At 36.1% G+C, this 15,620-nt stretch overlaps 1 protein-coding gene across 3 annotated transcripts in view; it reads right to left on the bottom strand.

Moving 5' to 3' along the window:
* Fgf14 (fibroblast growth factor 14) overlaps positions 1–15,620 on the bottom strand; it is a 594,874-nt gene that overhangs the window by 411,416 nt on the left and 167,838 nt on the right. Inside the window, exon 1 of one of the 3 annotated variants that reach the window (XM_085698168.2) lies at positions 15,274–15,405. The exons of the other annotated variants lie outside the window; for them this stretch is intronic. The gene's annotated coding sequence lies outside the window, so the exon portion shown is untranslated. Of the gene's footprint in view, positions 1–15,273; positions 15,406–15,620 lie in introns of those variants that run through there. 3 annotated transcript variants of the gene reach the window in all.

Below are 15,620 nucleotides of genomic sequence, written 5' to 3' on the forward strand. Positions count from 1 at the left end.
CTAGTGTTGCATGAAGGCCAATCATACTAGACTAAATCTCTTGCACAAAGAAGGTAGGTGTTGGGATACTTGTTTGTTGAAACAGCCTAGTATCTCAGTTTAATGTATCATTTTCATTTGTAATAAATTAAACCATTTTCAGAAGAAGTATTGCCTTTTTATAACTCATCTCCTTCACTCTATCTTTATCAATACTTGTGAAAATTCTTAACATTTAATGAGTATTTTAAAAATGCTATGTTAAGACTAGCTTTGTGTGGACTGCTCTGTTTTTACAACTACAAAATGAAGCAATGAAGCTAGTAAGTAGCAGAGTTAGAATCCTAAAGTTTAACACTAGACCGAATGAAATTACTAAGTCTTTCAAAAAGGTTCTTCTATCCAGATTTCTTAGTTCAAGTTTTCCTCTTGGTCACCATGCCTCATGGCTGCAAATGTCCCATAGTATGTATTTTGACCTCAGATTGTAACACCTCTCATGGAGTCTCGACCCTAGTCTCCCACATTTGTTGATTTCATCTTGGATTGTATATAGTCATTCTTACGACCCAACACTTCAGGAAAATTATCCCAACTCACAAATCCTTCATATTAATATACCATCCCAATACTGTCCTCATGTATTTAATTAAACAATATATATCCATTTCCAAATTGATATGTTAGATAAGTGTTTTCTTCTTCCATCTCATAACAACCAATTTTCTCCCTATCTCAAAATCACATTCCAAGGATCCTAAAATCCTGATACTGCTCTTCAATTCTATTATCCAGTGGTGACTTATGCTTACACTCTTATATGAAAAGAATTATTGATCCAAGAGGAAGACTACCATCTTGGAATCTAAGTGGGTGTTGAAATCTTAATATATATCATACATGCAGACATGTAGTCTTTATGCAATATTTATATATACATATATATTTATAGATACAAATAATTTTGTATATATTCATATAATAGGTTTGCAAGTCATAAAGTTCTTTGTGGAGTCTATGAAGCATGCCTATTACTTAACTGGTTTATTTATGTGTAATTTGTTTTATCAATCAGTTCTTGTATTCTTACAGACTAGCTAGCTATTCTATTTGGTATTAGCACAGTGTTATAAACATTAAAGTGTATCCATCAAATCCTAAAACAAATGTTTCCAATAGCCCTTAAAAGAAAGCCATTGTTCTGTATTACATACTAAAAAATTGGAAGGTTGAAGAAGTGAATCCCATGACTGGCCAAGTACCTGGTCAGTGGTAGATGCAGAGCCCTAGTTCTCATTTGAACTTTTTATACCAAGCTATACTAACAGGTTGATACCTTAATGAATTGGAATTCAGTTTTTTTTTCATTAGTGACATTCAGAAAATGCACTCATTATTTGTGGATGGCACCCAGTGAATGGAGTATTAACTTTATTTGCAGGGAGAATTTATCATGATCCTCATAAAAATCACTCAATGTAAAGAGTCTATCATATTGCAGACATAGATTAGTAGGGCAGTAGACTGGTTTTGAATGCACCCTCTGTTATGGAAGGTTGTGGTGCAATACATACAGAATAAAATGAACTAGCTGGGTGACAACACAGAAGGAGGCATTGGGTTGGGGACTGGTGTTCTACTTCAATTAGAATATATATACACTGTACTTTGTTTTGATGGAGAGTGGTTTCCTTCTAAACATGTAAATACTACAATAAATTAGTTAATACACACTGGCAATAAATGAAGTGAGGCAGTTTTCAGAGTAGTTGTGACCAAAGAGAATCTACTTCTTAAAGACAATTTTATAAATAATAAATCTGATAGTGGTATAATACATATTTTTTGTATTTCTATACAAAATTTAAAAAAACAAATCCTGAATAATTCTGAGATGGTGTTAAGATGACTATAGAGTTGTTTTCTCTGCAGTTGGTTACTGAATAACTATTAGCAGAGGTACATGTTATAAATAGATCCATCTCTTGCCTCTTTAAAAGTAAATTTGATGGTTTATTGATTTTCACAATTCAATAGGAACAAATTACAAGAATTCAATGTTGCTTATTACACTTAATATCTAACAGTCTCTAACATGAGAAATTAAGAAAAACAAGCTTAAATATGCTCAACACTTTTCTTCTGTGCTATTAAGTGTACATCCTGGAATATAATGGTTTAGTTTTGCAATGGGGTTCCAATTTTTGGTTTTGCTCTTGTTTTTAACTTTGATTTATTCTTTGAAAATTGCACACATATGTATGCTGCATTTTGATCATATCCACCCCTTAATCCCTGCATTCAACCCTACCACAGAGCCCCAGCCTATCTTCCTCCAAAATTTATATTCTTCTTCTATATTTATTTATTTATTTAGACTTTTAACCTACCGAATCCAATTAGGTTGTGAGTTCTTATTTCTTTCTCTCTAACTTAACACAAATTTTGACACTGACTTATAGTATGGGCAAATATAATTAACTCAATAAGATCATTTGCCTCTGCTCTCTTAACATTAGTTGAAAATGACTGATAGTTGAAACTTAATTGTTACCTAGTGTGAATTTTTCTCTTAATTGGGAAGTGACATCTGCTAGAACATATAGCTTGACTATACTCAATGGACAAGGCTGTGTAGTCAGCCACTGTATTACATGAAGTTTCCAAGCTTAGAGAAAGCAATAGGATTTTGTGTGTTCCTGCTCTTCACAAACTGAAGCAACATTCTGTTGCTGAAGACAGCACCTATACAACCCATTTCACATGAAGAAGTCAAGCTTGTGTCTAAATAGAGCCTTAAACTTTATTGTTAGCATCTTTGGTACAGGAATATCCTGTGCATTTTACCAAAGAAGAAACATACACACCAGCCAAGTCACCCTTTGATCTACAATGGTGTCTTGCTTGAAAAATATGCTACAACAATGGTGGAAGCAACCAACTAATGTCTTTGACTGAAGGCCCACTCAAAAGATGAAATCCAAGCCTAACAGTGCTTGGGTGACCAAGAATCTGAAACTAGATGGTCTAGGAACCTAGGGTAATCACAAATACTACTGTTCTAGAAAAAAAATGTAGCAATGAAATGATTCCTAATGATATTCTGCTATACTCATAAATCAGTGCCTTGGCCAGCCATCATCAGAAAAGCTTCCTTCTGTGGAAAATGTGAACAAATACAGGGAGCCACAGCCATGCAATATACAGAGAGTGAGAGACCTTGGAACAGCCATCCCTAAAGGGAATGCCTCCATCAAATCCTTCCCCTCAAGGCTCTGGGAACTCTAGAGGAGTAGATGGAATGATTGTTAGAGCCAGAGGGTATGGGTGATACTAAAATAACAAAGCCCTCTAAATAAACAGTATCAATGTACATGTGAACTCACAGAAACAGAGGCAGAATGCACAGGGCCTGCACAGATCTGTTCTGGGTCTGCACCAGATGGGGTCCTAGAGCTGAAAGAAGTGGACACATTCATTCATTCTTAATCCAGAAGCTATATTCAATTGATAATCACTTGCAAATGAAAGTTTAGCTTGCTCCTAGGGAGTCTTGCAGGAGAACCAAACTACTCTCAAGGGTGGGCTGCATTCCCAGCAACAGTTAGTCAACAGAAAATGAGCTCGGGACATAATTGGGGATATCTTGCCTCCTAATGTCTGTTAGGACTTTTTAAATATCCCACATGCCCTTTACATATACATTATGGTTTCTAGTTTAGTGTTTTTATGTGATTCCTGAGTGAGAGAACATGTGTGTCTCTGTTTGTCTGTTTTACTGGCCTTTTCCTGGAGAGGGGGTTCTTTCTATTTGTTTGTTTTATCCTATCATGATGTATTAGCTTTTGTTTTACCTTATATTTTATTTTATTATTTTGCTTTAGAAATATGTTGTTTTATAATGAAAGACAGAAAGGGGTGGACTTCTGGAGTAGTTGATGGAGTTGAAAAATTTATAGTTATAGTTTTCCTTAGTTATGATAAAAGATAAAGTAGATATAAATATTACAACTGTAATTCTTGCTTAATACCTGTTTTGTTATTTAAACAGAAATGGGGAGGTGATGTGGAATTCCTTCTGTATGCTGTGAATACCATTGGTTAGTAAAGGAACTGCTTTGGGCTTATAGCAGAGCTCTAGGGGAACAGAGCTAGGTGGGGAAAACTAAACTGAATGCTATGAGAAAAAAGGGCAGAGTTAGGGAGAAGCCATGTAGTCCCACCAGAGACAGATGTTGGAACTTTACCAGTGATTTAATTAATACAGTTTCTTTGTGATTATTTTGGGGCTAAGTAGCTGGGAACTAACAAGCAGCCTTCTGCAACACCAAGGATGGAACAGGTTTTTAATACCATTCTTTAAGAGCAAAGTGACAATTCCTGGATATAACTGAGTTCCAGCTTCTATCACTCTAGTGAAGTGCAAGCAAATTATAATGTACCAAAACTGGGCAATACTGACAAGTTAATTTTCCTCTGGTTTAGTTGTTAGGGTCTGAAACTGGTAGATCATAGAGAAGGAAGAGTCTTTATGTAAGTCTGTTCCTACCACTGGATGGTGCTTCATCCTAAGTGTGGGGCAGGGGGACAGTGACTGACGGCATAACACATGTACATGAGGTTCACTGATCTGATTCCAGCCTTAAAAATAGGCTCCTGAGCAGAATTTGGTGCTTCTTTTTGCTTCTTTCCCCCTCTATACCTCTTAAAATAAAATTTAAGTGCAACGTATGTTTCAAAGAAATTGGCATGAAACTCAGAAAACGTAAGAACTCTTCTAGACAGCCAATAATCCCAAATACAGATAACATCTAGTCTTTGTACCCACTTCAAGTCTTTCTAAGTGTGTGTGTGTTCCCAAAATTTAGAATGACCCAACGAACTAGTGCCTCATCCTCAGGTCCCTTCACCCTGACCAACAGTATATTCACCACCCATGCTTCTGTATTTCCAAATAGGGTGTTGATAAAAATAGAATAGTATATTGGTCTTGATATGATATGCTATTCAAGAGCAGACTGTGCATTTGGGAGTCATTTTAAATTTTGCTTTTGCAGGCATGGGTCATATATACAATATCCCTCTAAGTTTGGTTGATGACTGTTGTCTATGAATGGAAGGAAGTAGGATAGCAATGTCACGAGTGTTATTTTATGCATGCCTCCTTGTTCCTTTCTTCCTGTTCTTGTTCAATGTTGACTTGAACTTGACACTATAATTTTTAAGTACTTAGAACAGATGGAGTGAGAGAAAGAAAAGTCAGAGATGGAAGTCCACATAGACCAAAAATGTGAAATGAATTAACAAGAGAAATAAGAGATTATATATAGAAATAAGCCAGGATACTAAATGGAGCACAAAGTTAAAGTAAAGTGGTGGGAAGAAAAAAGTCATAAAGCCTGCAGAAGCCTGGAAAGAGAAGAAAGGGGGTTCATGTTGCTAGGAGATATAGCCAGGTTCTATGTCACTCTGTGCACATATAGCCCAGTTCTGGTATGTGCATCGTCCTAAATCTCAGAGCTCTGAGAAGGTAATGATAGATCTCTGGAAATCTGTACCAATGACCCAGACAGAACAGGCTGCATACAATTGGCCTCTTTAAGAACTGACCACATAATCTTAACAAGTTACTTGGCTTTCCTCTGACTGCATTTCCTCGTCCTTGAAGTGATAACACTCAACAATTCTTGATTGAGCTGCGGTACCTGGTCTAAGAGTTAGGTTCACTAGCAAAGTACATGTTCTAAATAGCTGAGACAAAGCATTATACCAAGATTGAACCCTGAGCATATTTGATTTATGCAAAGGAATCTAAAACTTTGTAAGCTATCTACTAATTACCTGGAATGAAAATATTCTCTTATGACCACTTTAGAGTAAAAAATTCTCAGAAACTTTGAAAATTAAAGCATGGGGGAAAACTGAAGGGGGAAGCATGGAAGGGGGAGAAGAGGAGAAAGAGGGTTAGTTGTATTGTTATCTACTGATTAGGAGAAAAGGCATTCTTAAAACCTTCACAGCAGAAAACTCCAGTTCTAAAAATCATTGTAATCTGGAAACTTTCATGATCAAACTTTGTCTTATAACTAGAAAATAACATTTATGTTATAAAATCACCAGCTCAAAATGAGATGATTAGACAGTTTAGTAGACAAGGAAATTGCTTTATCTTACTGATAAGGACCACCAAATAAAAGACTGCTCTGTCACTTTAAACTTGGAGTGCCAGCAGCCTGGAGAATAGTGAACAAGAACTACAGAATGAATGTAATGAATGCCTTAAAAATCAAAAGGTAGGTCAAAAGAATGTTACCTCTTTCCTCTTTTTACAGATACACAGTAAAAAAAATAAATAGCAAATAACCTTCCTCAAGGAGATCTTCTGGCAGTGCAGTTCAATGAGGCTACCCACAAAGTGTACTGAAGGGACTGGTTCTCACTTAGCTATGAGAGGCTCAAAGAAGAGTCAGGTTTAGGTTCAACCCAGAACACCTACTGTTGTGTAGAGAAAGCCACTGTTGTATATGTACAAAATCACACAAAAGGCAACACAAAAACACTAAAGAATTAGCATTTTAAACACCTTTAAAATCCTCCTAAGCAGCAAAATTCTGACCCTGTCTCTAGAGACTACTGCCTGGCATTCAAATGATCCACTTTTCACTCACACAATCTGCTTTTGGAGACTCAGCAGCTCAGTTTTCCTAGCTCTGCAGATGCAGTATTGGTCCCTAGAGGAAATCAATCTCACCTCGAGGTAAGACCTTTCACCACATCCCCATCCTTTTTCCCAAACCAGAGCTCTGTTTGAATGGAAACCACCACCAACAAAACAGATTCCTCTCTCCTGGATTTATTCACTAAGCTTTACAAAAACGTGGAGTGTAGATTTACAAGAGAAAGAGCACCCCAACCTCCCCCAGTGCTCCACCCTGACAGCTAACAGAGACCTGCAGAGTATATCTGGGTGTGTGAAGATAGAAGTATAGATTATAAAATTAGTCTTAATTATGAAGTATAACTGGATTAAGTAGAATAGTAGAATTTTTAATAGAATATTACAGAGTACAGACCTTCTGCAAGTGTAATGTGTGTGTGTGTGTGTGTGTGTGTGTGTGTGTGTGTCTTGGAGTTCACTATGTAGCCTAGGTTGGCTTCATCATAGCAATGCTTCTATCTCAGCTGGGAGTAAAATCATGAATCAATATGCTCATCTCAAAAGAAAGAAAGATACTTATCAGAAAATTCCATCATTGTGTGTCTGCATTTTCATTGTGAAAAAGGCACCAAATTAATTTGGAACAGAGAAAAGTAACAAGTTAATGTGATAAGCTGATAGCTTTAAATCTGTTGTCTAACTCTTTTTTTTATCAAAAAGGATCCAAAAGAAATCATTTAGAATACACATACTCAAATAGCTAAGCATTTGTCGAGACAGAGAAAACACAATGGAGTAGGAAGAAACCTTCACACCATAGATACATAGACAACTACTTCAGAATACAGATCTGAGAAAGAATCAATAGACATGAGATCTCACAGGAAAGTGGGGAGATGCATGGTTGAAGACAATATGACTGCAAGATTTTTGCACTAAGAGATAATCTTCAAAGTGGTGGGATAGTGCGTTAGATACAAAATTTGGGGGGGAAATGAAGAATTATATTGTGCTGATGTACAAATTTTTGTTAATTTTAGGATCTATTACTACATTTCTTAAAAATTATTTGATACTTCTGCATGCTTCCTTAAAGAATATTTACCTTTATGGGATTGGGAGATAGCTCAGTGTGTAAAGTGTCTGTTGTGCAAGCACAAGTTTCTGAATTCAGATCCCTAAAGCCCACAAGAATAACTGGGCATAGTTGAACATGCCTATAATTCCACAAGACAGGGTGGAACTGAATAATAGAGACAAGGATTGCTGAGACTCTGTGAGAGACCTGCACCAAGGAAATAAGCTGTACAGCAACACAGGGGAACACTGGACATCCTGCTCCAGCTTCTGCACACCTACGTTCACAAATGCTCACATGCAGACACACATAGAATCTTTCCCCTTTATGGTTGTTGTATAGTATATGCATTGTTCCATGGTCCCAGACAAACTTATATTCCCAGTCTAGTCACTGCTACTGTTTTTTGAGTCCCCATCACATTTTTAGGAAAACAGAAATGTATTCTTTTCCCATTAATTCTCAATTTTGGTGAGGTTATAGACTTTTGGTTTTAGCAATTTTCTAGGGTGATTTTCCTCTAGATAATTTGAAACCTATATTTGGAACTGCAGAAAATGAGGTTTTAAACAAAATGAGAGGTAGCATACTTCAGAACAGTTTATCTGACCCAGATAGTACCCTACAGATGACAGAAAAAAAAATCTTATTAGAAATTGGTCTCTAATTATTTCCCAAAACTATTGCTTGTTGAAACCATATTTCAGAAGAATATTTAGAAATCATGTAAGTGACCAGACATGGGGACACATTTGTCTAGGACTATGGAGCTATCCATAGAGCTTATTAATACAAGGGGAGAAATTGTCACAGCTGCTAGAGAGCTATTGAGAACTGTTGGGGGACTGAAAGTGTTTCCAAATTAATTCAGGTTTTAGTACTGTACCAGCTTCTCCAGCAAAACTGCTGTCAGTTTATGGCCTCAGAATTAACAAAGGACCTAGATCTATTAGATTTGCTCTTACCTAAATTTGAAATAACAATTTTCCTTTGCCTTTTCCATCTGTACTGTGATAGTCATCTGTTGTAGAATATCACTTTCAAACAAGTTTCACGTTCCTTTAAGTATTTAAAAGTTATCAAGAACTCAGAAATTATTCAGTGTACCACCAAAGTTCACAAAGATCCTGTTTCAACCTCTACCAATATCTATGCTGAATTCCACTTCTATGACTCACAAGCCTAACTTAGAACATATTTCACCTTGGAGCCAGGAGACACGGGGAACAATCAGCAGAGAGAATCACTTGCAGTGTAAATATGAGCACTTGAGTTCAAATCCCCAGCACACACATGAAAATCCATATACACCCATAAGCATGGCTGTAGCCCCAGCATTTCAGGGGTAGGGGAGAAGAGGAAGAGGAAGATCATTGGGGATTTCTGGTCACAATTGAGCACAGGTCCAATTTGAGACAAAACCTCAAAGGAATAGGAAGAAAATTATAGAGCAGGATACCCAAAGTCCTCCTCTTGACTCTGTGCATGTGCACAGACACATATACTCACAAATTGCATAAATTTTGTTTGTTTGAAAATTTCAGACATGCCAATTTGTTTTGATAAAATCTACCCTCCATTCTTTTCACTTCACTTTTTCCCCTCTCCCAGACATCATTCTTCCCTTCCAACTTCAGGTGCTCAATATTTAAAACCTACACAGTCCAATTACAGCTGCCTATATGTATGTGCTGGCTAGTTTTATGTCAACTTGACACAAGTGGAATCATCTTGGAACAGGTAACCTCAATTGAGAAAATGCCTCTATCACATTGGTCTGTGGTCAACTCTGTACTTTTTTTCTTTATTAATAATTATGATTAATAATTGATGCAAGAGAGCCCAAATTATCAGAGGTTCTGGATTGTATAAGAAAGTCAAGTCAGCAAGTTATGAGGAGCAAGACAGTAAGCAGAGATCCTCCATTGTCTTTTTTTTTTTTTAATTAGTTTCTGCCTCCAGATTCCTTCCTTATTTGAAAGGCAGCCTTGGCTTACCTCAGTATTGGACTGTTAGGGTGGAACTCTATGCTGACATAAATTTTTTCCTTCCCAAATTGCTTTTGGTCTGGTGTTTTATCACAGAAAAATAAACATTAACTGGTGTGGGACAATGATCTGTATTCTGTCAATTTATTTTAAATAAATGCTGATTCGCCAGTAGCCAGGCAAGAAGTATAGGCGGGACAACCAGATAAGAAGTAGAGGCAGGGCAACAAGAACAGGAGAATTCTGGGAAGAGCAAAGCTTGGTCCACAGTCCTAACCTGGCCACAGAGCAAGCAAGATGTAACTGCCTCACTGAAAAAGGTACCAAGCCACGAGGCTAACATACACAAGAATAATGGGCTAATAGAAGTTATAAGAGTTAATAAGAAGCCTGAGTTAATGGACCAATCTGTTTATGATTAATGTAGACCTCTGTGTGATTTCTTTGGGACTTAACAACTGCAGGAACCAGGCAGGACAGAAAACTCAGTCAACAATTAACTGAGATAGTATCAGAACACTAGCTAGAATATGGGTATGGTGGTTTAAAAGAAAATGGCCCACAAAGGGAGAGATATTATTAGGAGGTGTGGCCTTATTGAAGGAAGTGTGTCACTATGGAGGCATTCTGCCATGCTCCCCATTATGATGACAATGGACTGAACCTCTGACCTGTAAGCAAGCTACCCCAAATATTTTTTTTTCCTTCTAGGAGTTGCTGGTCATAGAGTCTTTTCACAGCAATAGAAACCAAATTAAGACAATGGATATTCTCACAGGAGTCACATACTTAAAGAAAACTAACTCCCTCTCCTCTACAAGCCATCAATGGCCAATAATTACTCAGCTAGGGTGGGATTTCATAATCTCTACATCATCCATGTTAACAGAAGCTTGTTCTTGTACAAGTCTTGTATGTGTAGTCACAGAACAGATGCCATAAGTTTAGTTAGTAGGGTCCCAAGCTCCTCCCAAAACATTATAAGATATTGCAACTACTATCTTGATTACCCTCCAGAACTTGATGTTAAGAGCCTATTGCTGAAGACATCACATACTTGAGTCATAAGATATGGAGAAATCAAGCTGGTACCAACCTGGAAGTTTTATCCTTCTTATCAAACTTTTATAGTTATGAAAGCTTTTATGTATTCTGCTAGTGAATAAAGTCATAAACAGTCATACCTTGCTGTGAACCCTTCAAGGTACAATAATGACTTGGCTGATAAGATATGCCCACTGGTACAGAAATGACATGGGTACTAATGAAGTTAATTTCTTTCTAATCAAACTTACGACTTATTCATACCATGTGCTATTTATTGGAACAAAATCCCATGGCTGACTATAAGTTAAATATCTACCTCAGAATATATCACATTAGAATATCTTGGTAGGTTTCTTTTTTGTGACTGATAGATTAGCACAATAATGATGAGAACTTGTATTGATCTACATTTTCTTATTAGTTATGGTAAGTTTAAGGAAAAATTTCTATCAAATATCTTTAGTATTTTTATATGCTTACATATGAGAGCAAATGATTAAAATGTGTTCTTTTAATTTCAGAACTTCTAACTCACCTAATTAATCTGTAGATCAAAATGTTTATAGAAAATGTCTTGATTTTTTCAAGCCATAATTGTTTTTGTATTTTCTTATTTTGCAAGTTATATTGTTGCCTGAAGGTAGCTCAAAGAAATGAACATTCTGTTAATAAAGAACATTATTCTGTTAATAAAGAAGATGTTTTGCCTTGTTTTTATTTTACAGAAATTATAAATTATAGTTAACTACTGTAGTAATTATTATTAAGACAATCCCTGACTTAAGACTATGTCCTCACAATTGTATTTTTTATTTATAGAAACCTGTCTTGAAGTCTTCTGTTTTGGTTTTGATTTATTACTGTGTTTTTTTTTACACCTAAGCTAGCCTAGAATATACTCTGTTGCCAAAGTCAGCCCCTGGCTCAGCAATCTTCTGCATTAGATTCCTGAGTGTTATGAATCACCACAGGTATGAATCACCACACCCAGCTAGACATGCTATGATAGAGCCACTTGAAGTTCCTGCACAGGCTATAGATTCAATCCAACTGCTACTGTGTCTGTTATACAAGATTACTTTTGGGTCCATGGGAAAACCAGCTGCCCTCTCATTGAAGCCCACTTTCTAATGACATACTTAACTTATCCAAAGTCACTACAGTATGTGGTTAAGGAATTGATCTCTGTGTGTTTAAAGAATTGCACTCTGTGTCATTTTTCAGGTATATGGGTTCTGTTGTGTTACTATGAATACAATCTAGGCTCTAATGCATGCTAAGCAAACCTTCTAGCTATATGTTCTTAAAGGAGCTGTTTAACTTCTCTGTACCTTTGTCTTACCTAATGACTAGGGAATTTTGAGGACTGGAATGAATATATGAAACACAAAGATGAGGCTCCAGATGTGGCCACTGGTGATTTTCCACGTGTAAGTAGATGGCCTCACCTCTACACACATGTGTGCAACACTAATTGAACTAAGTAGGTTATCAAAAATTTTTTAAAATGTTTCTTAAAGAATACATGAAGTAGTACCAGGTGGTAGTGGTGCATGCTTTTAATCCCAGCACTCAGGAGGCAGAGGCAGGCAGATCTCTGTGAGTTCAAGGCCAGTCTGGTCTGCAAGAGTTGGTTTAAAGACAGACTCCAAAGCAACAGAGAAGAGAAATATGTTATAGGGATATAGAAGTGGTTGGAGGGGCAAATGGAAATGCATATTATCCTATTTTTATATATGTGTATGAAATTCTGAAGAACAAGATTATGAAATAGAAAAGGCTCAAAAAATAGCTAACTACTTTCCTCTTAAGCTCATCCCACTTACCGTTTTAAGCTATTCTTATCACTTCTGATAATGTCTACTTCAATATTATCTCATCTCTTATCCTATTCGGGTTTTATGACAACAATAATGCTTTGGAGTATAATATTTTTGAAATGTTCTTTAACATTTCAGCTTTATTACTCCAGCAACAATTCTTCCTCCAAGTTTACCTCTTCTGTTCCCAAATCATATTCAGCCTCCCTTTATAAAGTCTATGCTTATCTCTTAAATCTACTTATTCTTTCAGTTTGTAACTTTTTGTTCTCACTGTATCTGATCTCCTCAGGCAATGCCATCTATTCTCATGTTTGCAATTACTGCTTAATTCTAATGATTATCAAACCTCTGACTTCAACCTTAAACCCAAACTTTATTTCTGATAACTTTTGGCACCTTCACTAATAGCCACCAGTATGAAATCATCTATTTTAGATATAATATTTTATTATATTTTGACAATTCAATATGTATAAAAAGTATTTTGGTCATATTCAAATACTACTCTTCCCTATATCTCCTCCATCCCCACCTCAACCTACTCCCAAATTTGTATCCATTTCCTTTTTTCAGTATCTAAAAAAGTTCAATTTGTAGTGTACATATATTTATGGGTCAACATTGGAGTGTTATTGATATAACAGAGTCTATACCCTTGAGTAGATGCACTTTCCCTGCTCTAAAATTATCAGTTGTTAGTAGATGCTGAGCTAGGAGTTGTGGCTCATGTACCCTTCCCATATTCTGACTGAAATTGACTGGATTAATTTTGTTCAAGTCTTACATAGACAACCACAATTGCTATGGGTTTATTAGTAAAGTGGATCTGTAATGTTCAGAAGACAATATTTCTTTTGATCTTACATGACCTCTGGATTTTACAATCATTCTGAGATCTCTTTCATGGTGGTCCCTGAGCCATTGAAAGAATGATATACATGTCCCATGAGTGGCTAAGAACTATACAAATTCTTCTTTTCTGAACTTTGATAAGTTGTAAATTTCTTGGTTAACCAACACCCACACCCACACCCACACCCACACCCACACCCATACCCATACTCTAACTATTTGATGAGATCTGAGAGCTATACTAATATATGGTTTTAGAGATAAAAAAAATTAGGGTGAGTTTAATACCGTGTCCATTTAGCAAAATAGTAATAATAGGTTCATCCTATAGAATGAGTTCCTCAACCATTGATTCTTAGATAGATTTGTAGTACCAGACATGTGTTACTTTCATAACAGCAATTCCACTATTGCCCCCATAGGCCTATTTTGCTTTAAATGTCATTATAACACAGATGATATTAAGGACAAATGGGGGATGCTTGAAGGGGGTAGATTTTGTGAGGAGAAGAATGAGAGAGGCAGTAGGAAAGAGGGTAGAGAGTGATAACCAACACTAAGGATGTTTGAGGAAAGCTCTACAGTAACCTAATATTTACATAAGTTTCACACACATGCACACACATACATATATATACATATATGTACATATATAGATTTAATTGAAGTTATCATAAACAAGATATGATAATGTTTTTCTCAAAAGCCATAGATTTCCAAATAAAAATTCCAGTGAAGGGCATGGGATACCTCTCCTTGAGTTTTGCTCAGGAGTATCTTAGGAACCTCTAAAACAATGCAGGGCATTTCCTTTGCTCTTAGTTTCCAAGTAGAACTTGATGGTAAGACTCTATTTCTGACAATATCACACATTTTCAACACAGGACATTATTTTTTAATAATGTGGAACTGACTTGGAAGCTGATTCCCATTGGCTAACTTTTATAGCACTAGAAGATGCTGTTTAGGCTGCAGGAAGTAAGTCATGAGTCTTGGCCAGCTGTAAATTTATCATTTTAACAACATATCTTATCCTCACTCCTCCACACCTTCACTGTTTCTCATTATGGTTTTCCTTTCTTAGCACAGGGCACTTATTTTAAATTTCATAGTTCAAGCCAGGAACAAAATAATCCTAGTTCACTCTGTGTTGATATTTATCGTCCCTCATCTACTCCCTTTTAGAAAATATCAAACACAAAACTAATAGAATATTGTTAGTTATAGCTCCCTTTCTCTCTGACACTGAAGATGGCCTTTGTCCCTTCAACTCAAGTAGGCCCTGACTTTTAAAATCAAAATCACTTAATCCATACCTCACAAATATTTCTTTGAGGCTAAAAATGATGGTTACATCTCTTTACACCTGCCTTTATACATATCCATCTATAAAATTGTCACAATAACAATAACATCAACCTTTTTAGATATTTGCTCCAGATTGGTATCCTGGTACATTCGTCATTAACATCATACATGGTAAACTCAGAGAGTTGGCTACAATAATTCTCATTTTACAGATAAGAGAAACAATTTATGGATAAATTAAGAAACCTATTGTTGCACAATATGTAAATGCTGGTGTTGAGATGTGGTTCCGTTTTTTTGGTTTTTTTTTTTTTCTGACTGGAGATACATGTTCTTGTAAGCTTTGTTAAGCTGCCTTTATACCATACCCTCTGTTCTCTCTAAGATGAACATTAAAGTATAAATCTTTCCCTACAATTAAAAGTACTTTTTAAAACAGTCTGAAATACACTTTTGGTTGATTTAAATCCAAATTTCTCAAGAATTGATTGAAATTTTTACTGTTCTATTGACTTTATTCCTCTATCTTCTCTTTCCTACCTTAAATCCCTTCTATTTTGAGGAAGAAAAAATACTGCTCTTCCCCCCAGGAGATGTCAGAGTCCATCTTTAGAAGACAGGAAGAAGTCAGCACTGAGTGGGCGTTCTCAGTCACAGGAGGCTTTGTAGGTTTTACGGATGTTCTTTTTTTTGCTAGAGACAAGAAATTTAGACAGTGATATTATGTTCTACTTTCTTAACATTGTGGGGATAGCACAGACAACAACAGAATTGATAACTGGTGTTCATTTACCACTTTTAATTTGCAGTTCTCTACACAGGAAAGTACATGTGATTTCCCACCTTTATCCTTCAACAAGCCCCCAGTTTAAGATTGACAATGTTTC

This window comes from Myodes glareolus, chromosome 12 (genome assembly GCF_982192425.1).
Source record: "Myodes glareolus chromosome 12, mMyoGla1.1, whole genome shotgun sequence".
NCBI lineage: Eukaryota > Metazoa > Chordata > Mammalia > Rodentia > Cricetidae > Myodes > Myodes glareolus.